Below are 18,562 nucleotides of genomic sequence, written 5' to 3'. Positions count from 1 at the left end.
TGGTTGGGAGTTTGTTTCACGTAAGTTAGATTTGGGATGCCTGGGCAACACAAAATGCAGCTGTCAAGTCATCCCTTGGACACACAAGTCTGGAGGGCAGGGGAGAGGCCTGGCTTGGCGTCACCCAGACGGTGGTGAGATCACGAAGCATGTGATTGTAGATGGAGAAGTGACCTGGGGCTCTGGTATAACACGCACTGGGCCAGGCTGTTTTTTCCTGGCCTCTTTGGCCAGTGTCAGGCCTGGGGGTTCCATGGAGGGACATTCTAGTGCTTCTCCCCCTTTCCATTCGCCGCTCCCAATTCTTAGCATTTCCCCCAAGGATAAAGGCGAAAGCTGAGCTAGCCTCATTTTGGTTGAAAAGAGCAGAAACTCTCAGGTTAACTTGAGCCATGGGGAGTGTAGTAAAGCTACAGGCAGGGATTGGAAGGCAGGAATTTTGACTACGCCCCACTAAGTGGCTAAGTGCAGTTTAGCCACTAAGAAACCATTCAGGACCCCTGCTCCAGGGACCGACTAAGTTCAAGGCCAGTCTCAGCTCAAGGATGTGCTGGTCTTCACCTCCTCTTCCTCTCTGCTCCCCTTCCCTCTCTCCGAGGTTTTGGCTTATTCTTTGCCCCTGTGCCTTCACATTGTCTTTGCATTATCTGATCTTGTTAGGTCTTTCAGCGTTGATGCATTTTATGTTCCAACTCTCTGTGATCTAAATTCAAACTGGCAGCCTGATTAGTGTTGACTGGTGTAGTAAGCACATTGCACTCCTCCCTGCTGGGTGGAGCTTTTGCACCAGGCTATCTCATTGGCTGCTGGCCAGCCTATAGCTTGGCAGCCTTTGGGTCAGCTGACTTCTTCTGATCCAATGAGCTGTTCTGGCTGTTGTGGAGGTGCTCTGTGGTACAGAATGTGAGGTCCACAATAGCAATGCAGCAGTGATAATGACAGCATGGCTAATGGATTAAGGGGAACTCCTGATCGGAAAGTCTGGATTTGGGTTCAAACCCAGTCTCCGCCACTTACCGTGATCTTGGACAGCTTATTCACCCTGACTATACCTCCATCTCTGCGTCTCTAAGCGGAGAATAATAGTGTTAACTACATCTTAGGGTTGTGGTGAGTGTATAAGCTAATCAATGAAACACTTATAGCGCAATATTTAATTAGGACTCAGACAATGTGAATCCCTATTATCCTCACTAGCAGTTAGTTCATCTGCACTAAGTTAGGTGTTTTGAAGGCATATTCTCATTCGGTTCTTCACAAAATGCCAACGAGATAGGTTGTTTGTTTAGTCCCCTCATATATCTGTGAAAATGGAGCTACAGAGGTTACCTTGCTTGTCCAAAAAACCTCAGCTAATAAAGGATGGAGCCAGGATTTAGACACAGGTTTGTCTGGTTCCAGAACCATTGTTCCAAATCTCTGTGCCCCTGACAGGGCACCTATGTGTAAATGCCCACCCTGGGCTATTTCCTCTGTGAGGCTGTGGGCAGGAGCCCCCAGAAGGTGCAGCACTCTCCCTGACTCTACCCCCAGCTCTCCCTAGCCTCCAAGGGCATAATGCTTCGTTCTCTAAATGCAATCTGCTAAAGCAGGGACTGTGTGCCTCACCAGCTCTGGTTTGCAAAGGCCATTCCTCCCTTGTCCTACGTAGTCAATAGTTGGATAAGTTAGAAAAGCAGGGCTATTGCTCCCATTTGACAGATGCAGAAACTGAGACTCAACAAATGATGAAACCAGGATTCAAATGCAGGTCTGTCTGTCCCTTTCTTCTCCATATTCATTGCAGGGCAAAACTGAACCCAAATAGATCTGAGAGCTGCTGTGGGTCCTTGGACTGAGTGAAGTAAAGGCAAGAAGAACAGAGAACCTCAGAGCTGAAAGGTGCTCATTTAACTGGGCCCAGAGATGCCAGGATGTCTCTGGTCCTGTATCCTGACCACTGCTTGGTAGTGCAGCCATTTCTGCAAAGTGTCCTACTTGTGGCCTGAGATTCATTCAGGGTTTAAAGAGAATAGCATGACGTGATTTCTGGTTCCAGTTTAATTTCATGAAATATGTCTGTCGGACCCTGGGGCTTGTTGCAGGCCTCCCGACCAAAGGATCACAGATAGGGAGGATGGAGCATCTGCAGGTTCTTGGTTCACGTTTCCTTCTTCTAACACTCACACACCACGCAGGGCTTTGCCCATGCTCTATAGTGGCTACCAGTAAACAGCCCCTGGGCTTCACATGTACCTCAGCACATCCCTGGGATGTGACAGACAAGGATTTGAATCTCTACATTGCACCTACTCACTGTGTGGCCTGGGACGAGTCACTTAACCTCTCTGGGCTTCCATTTCCTCATGCATGACCCTCTCTCATGGGATTACTGTGAGGATTGAGTAAGATATATTCACATAGTACTTGGTGCAGAGCCTGGTGTGTGGCAAATGCAACTACTGTTATTTCAGGCATTAAAATCCCACGGCCCCCGCACAAAATCTTCACACACTTGCTGTTGGCATGGGAATGACTAAAAGATTTACCTTTTAAGAACATAAAAAAATAATTAGGAGGAAAGATTATTGTGGTAACAATGTGGAGGATACATTAGGAGGAACAAGACAAAGAATGAAACACGTCCATTAGGAACGTGTTTGACTGTTGGTAGCAAAAAAAATCCAAAAGTGGAACTGATTTCTAGTTGTTCCTTAATAGTACATATCCGCTCTCCTCTTCTTCCTTAGTCAATAGCATCCCTAATTTCAGCTGGGCACGTGGCATCTGGAATGAAGATTATAGTTTCTACCTTCCACTCCACATCCTAAGTATGGCCATGTGAGTTCTTGTGAATGAGAAATGTGTTGTGTGACTTCTAGAAAAGATCTTAAAAGGGAAGGTGGACATCTTATTCCTCTCTTCATCCTTGCTGGCTGGAATTTGAGATGTGATGACTGGATATCAAGCAGCCGTCCTGGCATCTTGGACCATGGGGTGAGTTAAAGATGGCTGCTACCCAGCAATTCCACTTCTGGGTATTTATCCAAAGAAATCCAAACCACTAATTCAAAAAGACATATGCATGCCTATGTTCATTGCAGCGTTATTTACACTAGCCAAGATATAGAAGCAACCTAAGTGTCCATCGATAGACGAATGGATAAAGAAGATGTGATACATATATACAATGAAATATTACTCAGCTTAAAAAAGAATGAAATCTTGCCATCTGCAACAACATGGATGAATCTAGAGGGTATTATGCAAAGTGAAATAGGTCAGACAGAGAACGACTATACCATATGATTTCCCTTATAAGTGGAATCTAAAAAACAAAATAAATAAAACAGAAATTTATAGATACAGAGAACATTTTGATAGTTGCCAGATTGGGGGTGAGGGGTTGAAGGGATGGGTAAAAAAGCATTAAACAAATAGGGTTTACTTTTCTCGTGTAACAAGAAATCTGAGGATAGACAGACCAGGGCTGGTGTAAGTGTTGGGCTATCCCCAGCAAACATCCTTTACCTCATGTCAGTTCTAGTTATTTATTGCTACATCACAAACTACCCCCAAACAACAATTATTTTGTACAATTTTGTACAGCACTGCAGTACAAAAAGGGAAGGGATTGAGATGTACAAATTGTCAGTCATAAAAACAGTCATGGGGATGTAAAGTACAGCATAGGGAATGTAGTCAGTAATATTGTAATAACTATGTATAGTGCCAGATGGGTACTAGACTCATTGGGGTGATCACTTTATAAGTTATATAAATATCTATATAAATCATTATGTTGTACACTAAAAACTAATACAATATTGTATGTCAACTGTAAATGAAAAATAAAAAATTATTTTAAAAAAGATGTCTGCCAATTCTTTGACTCTCCTTCCTGTGAGAGGAAGAGTCTATTTGGAAGTTTATTTCCCCTTCGTTTGAATCTGGGATGGACTGTGACTTCTTGGACCAACAGAGTACAGTAAAAATGATGGTCTGCCAATTCTGGGCTTAGCCCTTAAGAGAACTGGCAGCTTCTGCCATAGCCTCTTGGATCCATGAGCTGCCATGGAAAAGGTCAAACTACTCTGCTGAAGAGACTGCCGGGAGGGGCCCTGAGACTATATGGAGATGGAGAGGGATCCAGTTAAGCTCAGCATTGCATCCCCATCAAAGCACCAGGCATCGCAGTATAGATATCTTGGTCTTCTAGATAAGCCCAACCATCCTCTGGATACAGCTGAGTAACCAGTCAATGCCTACAGATCAAAAGGGTCCCTAGCTAAGTCCTGCCCAAACTTATGACCCACAAAACTGTACAAAAAAATAAAATGCTTGTTGTTTTGGGGTAGTTTGTGATGTAGCAATAAATTAGTAGAACTGACCATGGAGGTAGAAGCTGTTTGCTGAGGATGGTCCAACAATTATACCAGCTCTGGGCCGGCCATCTTCAGATTTCTTGTTACACGAGAAAAGTAAACCCTATTTGTTTAAGCCTGGAGTAACCTTGGGCTACTGCTCAGGGCCTCAGTTTCCCCACAGTTGTTAAATGGAGCATTCACTCCTGCCCTATTACCTCCCAGAGTGCCTGAGAGAGCAGAATAAGAATCAAGAAGAAAAGGCCTTTTTTATGTGATATAAACAGTACTGTATCCAAAGAGACCGAATGACATGCTCAAGCTGTTATAATATATTTAATGTGTTCATAATGGGTGTGAACTTGTCATGAGCCAATTGCAAAGTATTTTGGACTCAGACACATTAGGGCTCAAGGCTCATCTCTACTACTTTCTAACGTGACAAATTGGGCCAGTAACTACATCTCGCCAAGCCTTAGTTTCCTCATCAATAAAACACAGACGATGCTATTTCCCTTGTAGAGTCTGTATGAGGATTAAATTAAATGAGATTAATCCATCTAGTTGATAAATATTAAATATCTTCTATATGCTAGGCCAGACCCACTCCTGATATTGGCGGGTCTTGCGGCCCATTCACTTCCAAAATCTAAATATTTAAAAGCTATAAATCAAGTTAATACATTGTTTTTAAAATGTCCTATCCTTCTTGATGAGCTTAACTTCATAACGACCTGGAAGGCCAGGTTCAATTTGGAAACCTCAGACTCTTCAGACAGCGACACTGAAATGCAGAGAGTAATGATGGTGGGAGAGCTGGCCTCTGTCGCTGCTCCCTTCCCTTCTCTTTCCCAGCTCCACCCATACTGTGCAGACCCCTTATGCATGTGTAGACATCCCAGGCTCCCTTCACCCCCTTGCTCCACACTGCCTTTTGGCTACATCCTGGGCCTGGTGTTCTGCCTCCAGAGAGCAGGCCTTGGACACAGGCTTGGGACCTATGGGCTGGGAACTCAGGGATCATGGGAACCCAAAGTTTGTCTAGATGGAGGGGTAAGGCTTGGGTAGGTATGTCCCCTTGGCCTTGTGGGGTCATATACAGCTGGCAAAGGGCCAGAGGAAGGCCCTTTAAAGCATGGGACTAGGGCAAGGTCCCCCTTGCCTAGATCTAAGGGTGGGCCTGGTCAGGCCTGTGCTGGTTTGGGCGGGGAAGGGATATAACAGTGAATGAAGCAGGCACTATTACTGACCATTGGATGGAGGGGCCCACTCCTTCAGTCTAGGCTCAGTCTCTCCCAGATCCGTAAACTGAGAGCTTTGCAGATTGGACATCTCCAAGTCTATATTGGAGACCAAGCGCTGGGACTTGGTGAATGTCCTTGGTAAATTTCTTAAGTCCATAAAATCAGCTGAGTGGACATTTAAGGCCTGAGTGCCCAACTTCCTCTCCCAACCCAAGCCTGACAGAACAGGAAGAGCCTCCACCATCGACCTAGTCCATCCCGCTCGTCCACACAACACCGTCAGCAACCACAGCAATAGGACTTCCCTGGAAGTAAGTCCCAGCTCCTCGCCAAGACCTGCAAGGCTGCTCCACTGGCCTCTGGGCAGCTGCAGTGTCCTCGGCCATCACTCTTGCCGTTGCTCACTGAGCTCTAGCCCCCCTTGACCCTCCCTGTGTTTGTGAAATGTACAGACTCCATGCCTCCCACCTCCTGCCTCCCTTGCTGTTCCCTCTGCCTGGAGCACCCAGCTCTTTGCATGGCTGGATCCTCTCCTCATTCAAGCCCCAACTGAGCTGGTCTCATGACATAGAGACGTTCACCGACACCCCTTTGGTGACAGCTCTCCTCTAGGCCAGTGATCTCAATATAATGTTACCATTTTATGTCCTTCCTAGCACAGCCAGAAGTGGTAGAGCCGAGTGGTTAAGAGACCACACTTGGATCCCAACTGTGTGAGCCCAGATCTGCTATATACTAGCTATATACTAGCTACCTGAGTAAATCGTTCAACCCGTTTTCCCATGAATACGGCTGCTCCTCGACGTAAGTTAAGGAGTTAAGTCTAGATAAACCCATTTTAAGTTGACAGTATAGTAAGTCGAAAATGCATTTAATACACCTAACCTACCGAACATCATGGCTTAGTTTCGTCTACCTCAGACATGCTCAGAAGACACATTAGTCTACAGTTGGGCAATTATCTTGAGTTTCATCACATTGCCTTCTTCTCACCAGAAGCAGGAGACACAGATGGGCATTTTGTAGACATGATGGGATGTAAAAACACAATATTCAAAAAGTACTGGCAACACAGTGCACTGTAGAGTGTTGGTTGTTTACCCTCATGATCCAGTGGCTGACTGGTAGCTGCCCAGAGTATCTCAGGGCATATTGCTGGTCTGGGAAAAGATCAAAGTTCAAAATTTGAAGTACAGTTTCTACTGAATGCATATCATTTTCGCACCATCGTAAAGTCAAAAATGGTAAGTTGAACCGTTTTTAAGTCAGGGACCGTCTGTATACTATTCAACTTCTCATTTCCCATGAATAAGATGATTCAACAACCTCTATTTTCCCATCTGTGAAAGGGGATGATAATGACTCTATGCCATAGATGTGCTACCAGCAACACACATATTTATAGCATTTAAAACAGAGCCTGGCACAAGCAGTCCATTTGTGTTTGCCAATATATTAACACTTGTTATTTGAAATTATCTTGTCTGTTTATTTCTTTACGCGTTTGTTCCCTCCTTTCTCTCTCTGAAAGGCAAACTCCCCAACAGCAGACTCCTTGTTTTCCCTGCTCCTTGCCGCCTCCCACGGTGCCTGGAGAAATGAATCCCAGCAAGGAGCTGGCACTGGGCTGAGCCTTTATATACACCTTCCTGTGCTGATGGGGAAACCGAGGCAGGGGTGGAGTGGCCAGGAGCGAGGGCCTGCAGGGACCATTCCGCCGCCGCCTCCAGCAGGCGGGCCCAGAGCCGCGCTCTGAGCGCCAGTTTCCTCGGCGCTGCCGTTGTTTTCTTCCCCGGGCATTTGTCTTTAAAGGCCCCCAGAAGCGAAGGCGGCAAAGCGGCCCGCAGCCCGCGGCAGCTGCGACACCAGTCTCTCAGTCCCCAGTGAGCGAACAAAGACATTTGCATGAAAGCAGGAACTCCGTTTGCAGAAAGGACCTGTTAGGGAGTGTATCGCGCGTCCCAGCGCCGAACAGCTGTGCGCCCCTCCCGGGGACCCAGCCATCAAGCCACCCAGCGGCCCCCTCACACCAACCCCTCCCCAGGCGAGCTGAAACAGTAGTCTGGGCGCGTGCTTCTGCCGACTCATCCACACTATTTACGGAGGTGTGGGAGCGGGGCCTCAGGATACAGGCCCCGCCACGCGGGGGCCGTAGAAAGAGCCAGGCAGTGACGGATCTGGGTCTCGGGTCCCAGCCCTCTCCTCCTCACCCGAGGCCCTCGAGCTTCTCACACGTCCGAAGGGGGCGCACGCATGTCCCCAAGCTTATCTCCACTGTAAAGCAGCTTCCTTGAGGGGTGCGCTCCCTGCACGCAGAAGGGGCTCAGTGAATGTGGGTTCCGTTACCCTTTTCAGAGATTTTTGCTCAGTCACCTCTCTTTTGGAATCCCGTCAGCAGCCCCTGGAGGCAGGATAAATTAAGTGGGAAGAGCGGGGTTCAGGAGCCAGGGAAACCTGAATTCAAATCCTGAGCCACCACTTGCCAGCGGTGTAGCTAGGAGCAAGTTACCCTGCCTCCTGAGGCCTCCGTTTCTTCATCTGTAAAATGGGTGTGAAACAGTCCCTGTTTAGCTTCGTCAATGTCACAAATCAAGTGCTTAATTCATTCTTACAATCACCACTTCCAGTTTACAGGTGTGGAACAGGCTGAAGCTAGGAAGGGGCTTTTCCAAGGTCGCACAGAGGGTCAGTGGCAAACTACCCAGGTCTTCTGAGTATAAGGATTGTTAGTCTTCAGCCGCTTGAAGGGCGAGTTCCCCACATGGTTTTATAGAGCCCGGTAAAGGGGCACGGAGCTTCCAGTCATCTCTGTCTTAACCCATGCTCCCCCCGCCACCCCCTCACCCCCAACCCCAGAAGATGCACAGGTTTTCCCTGGGGACAGGAAGGGTAGTGGCTGGCTGCTTCAGTGCCTGGGATGGGGTTCTGGGATGAGTTACTCTCCCAAGTCACAAACAGTTATTATTATTTAATTTAAATTTTTATTATTTTTAATATGCAAAGCCAGAACCCTTTCTGTAGGAGCCAGCCTGCTATTCAGGGCAGACCATAATCTCTCTGCAGTTTCTTGCAGAGAAGAAAGCCTCACGCTGCCCTCCAGTGGCAGGAGAGCTTGTGCTGCTCGTGTGAAGCTGAAACAAGGGAACCAGAGACCGGAACTTCACTTAGCATGTGGTGGGGGCTGTCTGGGAGAGGGAGGGAGAAACTACCGCCTGATCCCCTCACTGTTATTTGTGGTCCAGGTGGATGTGGCAAATCATGGGAATAAAGAATAATAGACTGAATTTGAAAGGCACAGTTTTTTCATTTTGCTTTTATTTATTTTTAAACAGGTAATACATGATTCAAAGGATTAAAAAGACAGTAGAGTGAAGTCTCTCTCTCACTCTCGTTCCCCAGCCACCCAGTTCCCCTTCCCAGAGGCAGCCATTGTCATATGTTTCTCATATATTCTCCAGCAAAAAGTCTCTGTGAATAAAAATATTTCATAAGATCAATAGCATCCTTCATATGCTCTTGTGCATCTTGCTGCTTCACTTAAAAATGTATCACGGAATTTGGTCCATATAGATTCACATAGAGCTGCCTCATTCTTTTGAACAGTTGCATAATATTCCATTGTGCAGACCTCATAATTATTTGATCGGTCTTCTATTGATGAGGCTTTAGGTGGCTCTTAATCTTTTGTAATCATAATGTTACAGCAAATAACCTTGTACAGACACTGTTACACTCAGGTCCCAGTGAATCACTTCGCTATTATATAACAAACAGAAAGCTTTAAACAAAAAGCTTTTGTTGTTGCTCATATGAATCACAGGTGACCCTGCTGATCTGGGCCAGGCAGGGCTCATTTGCTTTGGCTCCTCGTGTCTAGATCAAAGGGCGGCTCAGCTGGAGGTTGGCTTACCTAGGAAGAATGGTTCAATCACATGTCAGGGAGTTGGCTGGCTACCAGCTGGGGTAAGAAGGGTGCCTGGGCCATGTCTCTCATCGTCTGGCAACATGCAAGGTGTCTTGAGACTCCATGAGTGGCATCATATTCCATCACGTTCTGTTGGTCCACGTGAGTCATGAGCTAGCCCAGATTCAAGAGGTGGGGAAATGGAAAAATCCATTGAAGAGTGGCAAAGTCATATTGCAAAGGGCATGATGCAGAAAACATACCATTGCGGTCATTAAAAAATACATTTAAACAAAGTTTTTATTTTATAATAATAGCTAGATGTACAGAAAAGTTTCAAAGACTGTACAGAGTTCCTACATACCCCTGCGCCCAGTTTCCCCCCATTGTTAACATTTTATATTACTATGGTACATTTGTCACAACTAAGGAACCAATAGTGATACATTACTATTAGCTAAACGCCATACTTTATTGAGATTTCATTAGTTTTTCCTTAATGTCTTATCGCTGTTCCTGGGTCCCATCCAGAATACCATGTTACACTTAATCCTCATAGCTCCTTAGGCTCCTCTTGGCTGTGACAGTTTCTCACTTGCCTTGTTTTTGATGACCTTGACAGATGACGAACACTCCTCAGATAGTCAGGTTTGCTGTAGAAGGTCACTCAGTTTGGGTTTGTCCAGTGTTTTTCTCGTGATTACATTGGAGTTGTGAGTTTCGATGAAGACCACAGAGATGAAGTGTCATTGTCAACACGTTGTATCAAGAGAAACTGCCATCAACATCACTGGTCATTAATGGTATTAACCTTAATTACCAAGCTAAAGTAGTGTCTGCCAGGTTTCGCCCCTGGGATGTTATTCTTTTATCCTCCTTTCCATATTATTCTTTGTAACAGGAAGTCACTATACATAGGCCACTCTTAAGATGTGGAGAGTTGCTCTCTACCTCCATGAAGGAGCAATATCTACATAAGTTATTCGGGATTCTTCTGTTATTTCCATATTTCATCATTTGTTATGTCAATGTCGACTCGTGCATATTTATTTTGTATTTTGCGTTGTCATCTAATACTATGTTATTTATTCTGTTGCCCAAATTGTTCCAGTGTTGGCGATTGGGACAAATGTCGACTCTTGTGTCTCTTTGACGTACCCTCATCTTTTTTTTGCACTTCCTTGTTTTCTGGCACTATAAAATGCTCCAAGCTCATCTAACAAATGTTCTGCCCCATCCTGAGAATCAGCCATTTCTCCAAAGAGACTCTCTGGTTCCTTTTATTGGCGAGTGGTATTAGAAACCAAGGTCTGGGTGCCGGCTGTGCTTGTGGTTAACTGGGGGCCACTCTCCGTGGGCAGAGCTAAGAAATATATGTATACTAGCCTGTATAAACACATATAATTATTTCTATGCCTACCCATTGATATCTACATTAAGCTAGACATGAGTTCATGTTAATGCCTCTAATTCAAATCCATTCACATACGTCATTCCATCCTTCTCCGCTTGCTTATCTATAATCTCCGACTTTACTAGTGAGAAACCTGGCGCCCACCATCAGCCGTCCATTTACTTCATTGTTCAATTCTAGTACACGTATACAGGAGTTTCAGAATTGTCAAGCCATACTCCTGTGAGATGGAACTTTACCAACTACAGTACAATGCTTGTGGACTGACTGTTCTTTTGGCCTTCAGTCTGATCGTTTCCACTTATTTTTTACATTATTTAGATTCCCCACAGCCTTCAGTGAGATTGTGTCACACATTTGTTATATAATTAGTCTTTCGTGAAATCTGCATACATGAAGCTTCCCTCTTTGTGCCATAATGTGCTATGAGTTTTGATAAATGAAAAGTCATGTATCCACCACTACAGTGCCCTGCTGATTAGTTTTATGGCTCTAAAATATCCACTGTGCTTCATTGAATCAACCATCTCTCTCTCTCTCTCTCCAAACCCCTGGCTGCCCCTGATGTGTTTTCCGTTTCTATAGTTTTACCTTTTCCTGAAGCAGATAAATGGAATCAAACAATATGTGTAGCCTTTTGAGACTGGCTTCTGTCAGTTAGTTAGCACTATGCACTAAGTGTCATCCATACCATTGTGTGGATTAACAGTTCGTTCCTTATAATCACTGAATAGTATTCTATTGTGTGGAAGTACCACCATGTATCCATTCAACTATTAAAGGGCATCTTAGTTGCTTCAGCTTTATTAGGAATATAAAGCTGCTGTAAAAATTCGTGTGCAGGCTTTTGTGTGGACATAATATTTCTAATAATCAGTTGGGTCAATACCTAGCAGCACAATTGCTGGGTCATATGGTAAATCTATTATTAGCTTTATAAGAAACTGTCAAGCTGCTTTTGAAAGTACCTGCACCACTTTTAATTCCCAGCAGCAGTGAATAAGAGTTCCTGTTCCTCTGCACTTTCGTCAGCACTTGGTATTGCCAGTGTTTTGGAATTTGTCCATTTTAATAGGTAGGCAGTAATTGTTCTAATTTGCATGTTATTTTAATTTGCATTTACCTAATGACAAATGATGTGGAGAATTTTTTCATATGTTTATTTTCTCTATGTATATCTTCTTTGGAGAGGTGTCTGTTCATATCTTTTGCCCATTTTTAAGTTGGGTTGTTTGTTTTCTTTTGGCTGAGTCTTAGAAGTTCTGGGCATATCTTAGATATGATCTTTTATCAGATACGTGATTTGCAAATATATATTCCCATTCAGTGGGCTGTCTTTTTGTCCTCTTAACAGTGTCTTTTACAGAGCGAAAGTTTATTAAAATCCAACTTGTCAATTTTTCTTTCATGGATTGCATTTTTGGTATCCTATCTAAAAACTCATTACCAAACCAAAAGTCAAGCTGATTTTCTTCTGTCTTTTCTTCTAGAGTTTTATTGTTTTGTGCTTCACATTTAGGTCTATGATCTATTTTGAGTTCATGTTAGTTACTTTATATATAAGGTACAAGGTCTATGTCAAGGATCCTTAGCTCTCTTTTTTTTTTTTTTTTTTTTTTTGCATATGGACATCAAATTGTTAAAATATCATCTTTTCTCCATATAATTTCAATCTTTTAAAATTTACTAAGACTTGTCTTGTGGCCTATCATATGGTAACTTGGAGAATGTTTTTCCATTAGAATCTTTAACATATTGGCCATAGTCATTTTAAATTCCCTGTCTGGTAATTCCAACATCCATGTTACATCTGAGTCTGCTTCTGATGATTGTTTTATCTCTTCATTCTATATTTTTTTCATGCATTTTGGCACGTGTGGCAGGCTGAATAATGGATTTTGAGATGAGAAGATGATACTGGATTATCCAGGTGAACCTGATGCAACCACATGTATCCTTATAAGAGGGAGGCAGAGGAAGATTTGACATACAGAAGAGGAGACGATGACGTAACCATGGAAAAAGTGATTGGAGTGACTCAACCACAAGCCCAGGAAGGCTGACAGCTTCCAGAAGCTGGAAAAGGCTGGGAAGGTTTCACCCCTATAAGCTTTAGAGGGAATACAGCACTGCCAACACCTTGATTTCAACCTAGTGATATTAATTTTGGATTTTTGGCTTCCAGAAAAATAAGAGAATAAATTTCTGTTGTTTTAAGCCATCAAGCTTATGGTAATTTGTTACAGCAGCCTCGGGCAACTAATACAGCCTGCCCTTGTAAATTTTTGTTGAAAGCTGGACATGTTGTACAGGATAATAAATACTGAGGGGAAAAGACCTTTAGCGTGGGGATCGATGTTAATCTTGCTAAGAGCTAGGCGACACTGAGTGCTTGTTGTAGCTCTAGACACCGCGGGCTTTGAGTTCCTTTGTATCCTTGTTTTCTCCTCCCTTTTTGGCTTTGGAACTTCCCTTTATACTGGTCCCTTTGAAACGGTCTTTGTCTTGCTCCCCTTTCAGCTTTAACCCACTGTTATTATACTGGAGGCTTATTGATGTGGTGGTCAAGTGGGGTGGAGGGAGGGCATTCTTTAATCTTCTAATTAAATTGCAGGCTTTTGGTGGGCTTGCCTCTCATCTCAGGGATGTGGCCTTTTGTTGGAAGAATTTCAGGTCCTGATCCAGAGGTAGAGCTCTCCCCTCCTGCTGCTGTGGTCCCTTCCCTGACGACAACATCCCAGCCTATTTCCTGTATTGCATATTTATATATATATATATATTTTTTCTCCCCTCTTGGGTAAAACAGGGAGTCTGGAGAGGGCGATAGTGCTGCCGAGTTCCTTTTGCCTTAGCTGGAATAAAGTCTCCGAATTGCCCTCTGGCGAAGTTCCTATCCTGGTGTTTAGGGAGAAGAGCCTGGGAGGGCTTCATCAAGGCTGTGCTTTGCCTCTCTGCCTGAGCGACATGGGGAGCGCTCTCCCATCCTCCGCATTAGAACCCGGTGAGGTTCCTGGAAGAAGAATCTGCAAAAGTATGAGGTCTTCCCCACACCCCACGACTGGGGTGCCCAGGAGCTTTCTGCTCAGCCTTCAGCAATTCATCAGAATTGCCACTTAAGTGTTCCCACCAATGTATGGCTTTGCTACAGGGAAGCCAATCTTGGTGTCATATCTTTTTGGACACACCTGATTCCCCAAATCTTGGGGTGGCCGTTTGCCTTGCAACCTCATTTCTCTGATGGATTCAAGACAAGTCATTGATCTTCAGCTTGTCCAAGTTTTTCTTGTAAAAACAGGAGTAGCGGCTTTCAAGTTCTTTACATGTCGGAGTTGAAACCAGAAGTCCCTATTGTGACCATTTTTTTGTATCAATCTACCACAGCAAGGAAGAAATATTAAGGGTCACACAATCATAGGGCTATAATCTTAGAATCATAAAGACTTTAGCACGTAGACTCAATTTTGCAACTGGGAAATCATGATTTCTAAGAATAAAAATTCCCCAGATCAAAAATCTCCATGGGCTCTCCACTTCTTCCAGGATGACATGACATTAAGCGTTTTTCATTATCTGTCCTGTTCCACCTCTCCAGCCTCATTCCCCTTCCTGTCTCCCTTTCCACCAAAATCCTGGCCCGCTCCCACTTGCCCTCGACAATGAACTTGACATCACACTCAGGGTTCCAGCCTTGTACGAAACTAATTGAGATTCCCCGATGCACCTTGTACATTGTCTAAAACATGGCAAACCCTCAACAATCATCTGTTAATCTAATTAGTGAATAAAATTATAAAGCTCTTACTTATCATAGCATATCGCATACAGAAGCATTAACAGTGGCCAATCACTATCACGCATCTGATTTGTACCTATACTCTTCTAAGCACTTCATATGTGTTGATTTGTTTTATTTTTATGGTATGTGGTAGGTACTATTATTATTTCCATTTTAAAGGTGAGGAAACTGAGGCACAGAGAGTTTAACAACTTGCCCAAGATTGCCTGGACTGTAAGTGTCAGAGCTGGCCAAACTCAGGGAACTTCATCAACGGGCTGCAATCAGCAGAAAGCTTCTACTATATATTTGCCAGGCGCTGTGCTAATGATAGATGCATTACATACTCAATCTCTAATTTCATGATAACCCCCATTTAATACATGAAGAAATGGAGGCCCAAACAGGTTAGGCAACTTGGTCAGGATCACATAGTTAGTAAAAGCTGGAGCTAAAGTTCAAACCAGGTCTGCTTGCTTGAAATTCCATACTCTTTCCTATTCCCAGCATGGCTTCTGGGCTGTCCCATGAGGAAAGGAATGCCTTTGCCACCTTGTCAAATCATCCAGACGTAGCTCAAGGGACCCTTCTGCTGTGACACTTCCCTTCACCTCTCCCTTACTCCACCCCAGCTGCCCCAGTCAGTCCCTTCCTTCTTGTGACTCCGCTCCCCTTCCCTGCCGTCATGTGGTCTTAGGTTCAATCATGACTCTGCTGGGGGACCTGGATGCATTCTTTGTGTCACCATTGAGCTGTGATTCTTTCCTCATCGGCAAAATGGTGCTAAGAAAGCACCTCCTTCGTAAGGTTGGGTGAAATATGCACTAATCTTAGCCAAGCACCTACTGAAGCACTTACTAGCTGTTACTATAATTACCTGTTTAAATGTCTGTCTCTACTGCTTGACTGGAAGGCAGGAACTGATTCTGGTCTCTCTTTCCCCGTAACATCCAGTGTGGCTTTGACGAGGTATTAAATAAAAATGAAGTAAATGAAGGAAAAGAAACAAATGAATCTTAGAATCCTAGTCTCATCATTCTATACATAAAATCGAAGAACACGGCCTCGCATAACTGCAAAGTCGGAAGGATCTTAGAGAGCAACTTCCCAAGGCTTTCGATCTTTTTGACAACCACCCACAATAATATGCTTTATATTGCCATCCAGTGTGTGTGTACACGCGTACACACAAACACACACACACACACACACACACACACACATACACACACACACACACACACACACACACACACACACTGAAAGTTTCAAGAAACGGCAAAATTTTCCCCTTACTATGTGGGATAAACCCAGATATTTCCTGTTCTTCTCTTCTCTCCTATCTTTTCCATGTTTAAAAAAATGTTGGTTTCGGTCCATTAAACTGATTTCATGACCCACGATTGTGTTGTGATCCATGGTTTGAAAAACATGTCTCTAGCCCAGCTGCTCAGCCAGAATCTTTCTCCAGCACCCTTGGCAGGAGTCCTAGACTATACTTGCACACCCCTGAGAAGGGAAGTCCCCCTCAGAAGGTGAGAGGTTTCATTATTGGACAGCATTGATTGTTAGAAAGTCCTTCTTTTTCTCAGCCGAAACAAGCCTCCTTGTGACTTCCCCATGGGTCCGCTCTGGTCGCTGCGTGTTGTCAAGCTCACCTCATCTCACTGCGTTTCACTTTCTTCTCCCTGCTCCCACGCAGGTGCCCATCGAAGCGCATAGAGCTGCTTCTGGGCCCTCGTCTGCATCCATCTCCTCCTAGCACTGTCTTTGCTTTCACGCGGGTGGGGTCACAGGAGCTGATCCACCCACAGTGGCTCAAGTCTTCAGCTCCTGGAACAGGAAGGTTTGTTGAGAGCGGGTGGGTATCAGAGTGTGGAAGGGGGTGCTAATGATGTCAGGGACCCTGACACCACAGAGGGCTCCAGTGACGGCCCTCTGTCCTGGCACCCAGCAACCTGAGGGGCCTCCTACCCACCCTCCCGCGACCCTGCCAGGTCATGCCTACTACTTCTGGGGCAGTTTGCCTCCCTCACCGAGGAAAGCAAAGGGCAGGTAGCAGCACAGGCCACATAATTAGCAGAGCTCAGTGCAAAATGGGACTGTAGGGCTCCTTGTGCAGAAATCACTGAGTGTTTCAAGACAGTGGCAGCAGAGCAGTAAATCAAGTGTGAACCACTGAGTGCAGGCCCTGGGCAACCACAGTGTTCAGACGCCCAGGATGTGGACCCTGGCAGTTTGCAGGAAGCAGGCTCAGCAGAGGTATGTGCGTGAAGACCTGGGCTGAGGCCCCAAGTAAGGAAATGAAACCCAGCCAGTGGATATTCAAGGAAGAGAGGGTCCTTAGCGATCATCTGGCCCAAACTCCTCCGTGTCCAGTTGTAGAATCTGAGGCCCAGAGAGATCGCCCAAGGTGACCCTGTAAATTGGTGGCAGTCAGATCAGACCCCAGCCCTGGGACTTTCCCTCCCTTTCATCTCTATTCTGTCCTGAATTGGTCTCCTCCTCTGCAGTGTTTACAAACTTTTCACATGCTGACAACTTGCAGATGTCTATCCTACTCCCCACCATCCTTATCTCTCCCCCAAGCACCAGACTCCTGGGTCCAGCTGTCCACAGCTGACGTGGCCTTTTGCTTCCTCTATACCCCCTGATGCATCCCTGACCCTCCTCCAACCCTCTCCCCTCCACATGAGAGTGTGAGTTTTAATTTGCAAATTGGATCCTGCAACACCTCTGCTCTCAGCCCACAGACGCATTGCACACAGATTGCAATCCGACCTCTTCCCCACGGCTACAACATTAGGCCCCATGTTCTCTCCCATGACCATCTGCCTCCTCTCCCTCTGCTCCCTCCTTGGTGACCTTGCTGTTACTCAGCCCACCCGGCTCACACCTACCCTGCATGCTGCATTCCTTCTCTGGAGCACTCTTCCCCCAGATCTCCCATGCCTCCCTCTTCCCCCCAGTCAGGGCTCAGCTCACATGCCCCTTCACTGCCCTTCACCATATAGGTGCTCCTGTGCACCATGTCCCAGACATACCCCATCACTCTCTCCCCCCTGCCTTCTTTATTTTCCTTCATACCAGTTAACCCTCGCTGAAATGAGATGGTGTGTTCCTTTATTGCTTTATTGTCAGCTTTTCCTCTAGAATGGAGGCTGGGGCCCTGTCTTGCTCACCGCTCAGTGGCTCAGTGCCTTGTATGGTGGCTGGCACATAACTGATGCTCTATCAAGAGTTGTTGTAGGAATGAATAAGCTGATAATGAGAAGAATTCATTTAGCAAACATGTGTTTAGAGCTTTTCTGTGTCAGGCGTTGTGCTAAGCATGGAGTAAGTGGACAAGCAAGGGTCCTTGCCCTCAAGCACTTGGGTCACCAACTTGGGGAGAGTCAGATCTTTGGAGGAGCAGCAGGATGACAGGGGTGGCTTGTCCAAGCTAAATCTGAGCCCCATCTAAGGAGATGGGGTGAGGGTGAAATGATGGGTCCTTGCAGCAAGAGGTTGGATTTTCGATGGCAATCTGCCATTTAGGGGTCATGATGGTCCTTCCCCCGCACGACCCAGAAAGTCATGTTGGAGGAGTTAACAGGTAGAAGAACCATGAAGTAGGGAGTCGCTCGCATTTCTTAGGATGATAACTCACATTTATTTAGCTCTATTTTTATGCTTAGGCCTTTAGAACTTATATGCATAAGACTCAAATAGACACAGGTAGATATCACTCGTCTCTTGCTACAGATGAGGAAACTGAGGCCCAGGTGTGACCAAGGTCCCATGGCTGGTACAGCCACTTCATTGAGCTGTGTGCACTTTGCAGGGTTGCCCGCCTGGACTGGTTTTACACTGATGTCTCTTTTCTGAGGAGCCAGGGCCTGT

Source organism: Rhinolophus sinicus, chromosome 13, assembly GCF_057876585.1.
Source record: "Rhinolophus sinicus isolate RSI-liver-muscle chromosome 13, RSI-T2T, whole genome shotgun sequence".
Lineage (NCBI taxonomy): Eukaryota > Metazoa > Chordata > Mammalia > Chiroptera > Rhinolophidae > Rhinolophus > Rhinolophus sinicus.
Note: the sequence above shows the minus strand (reverse complement) of the source record.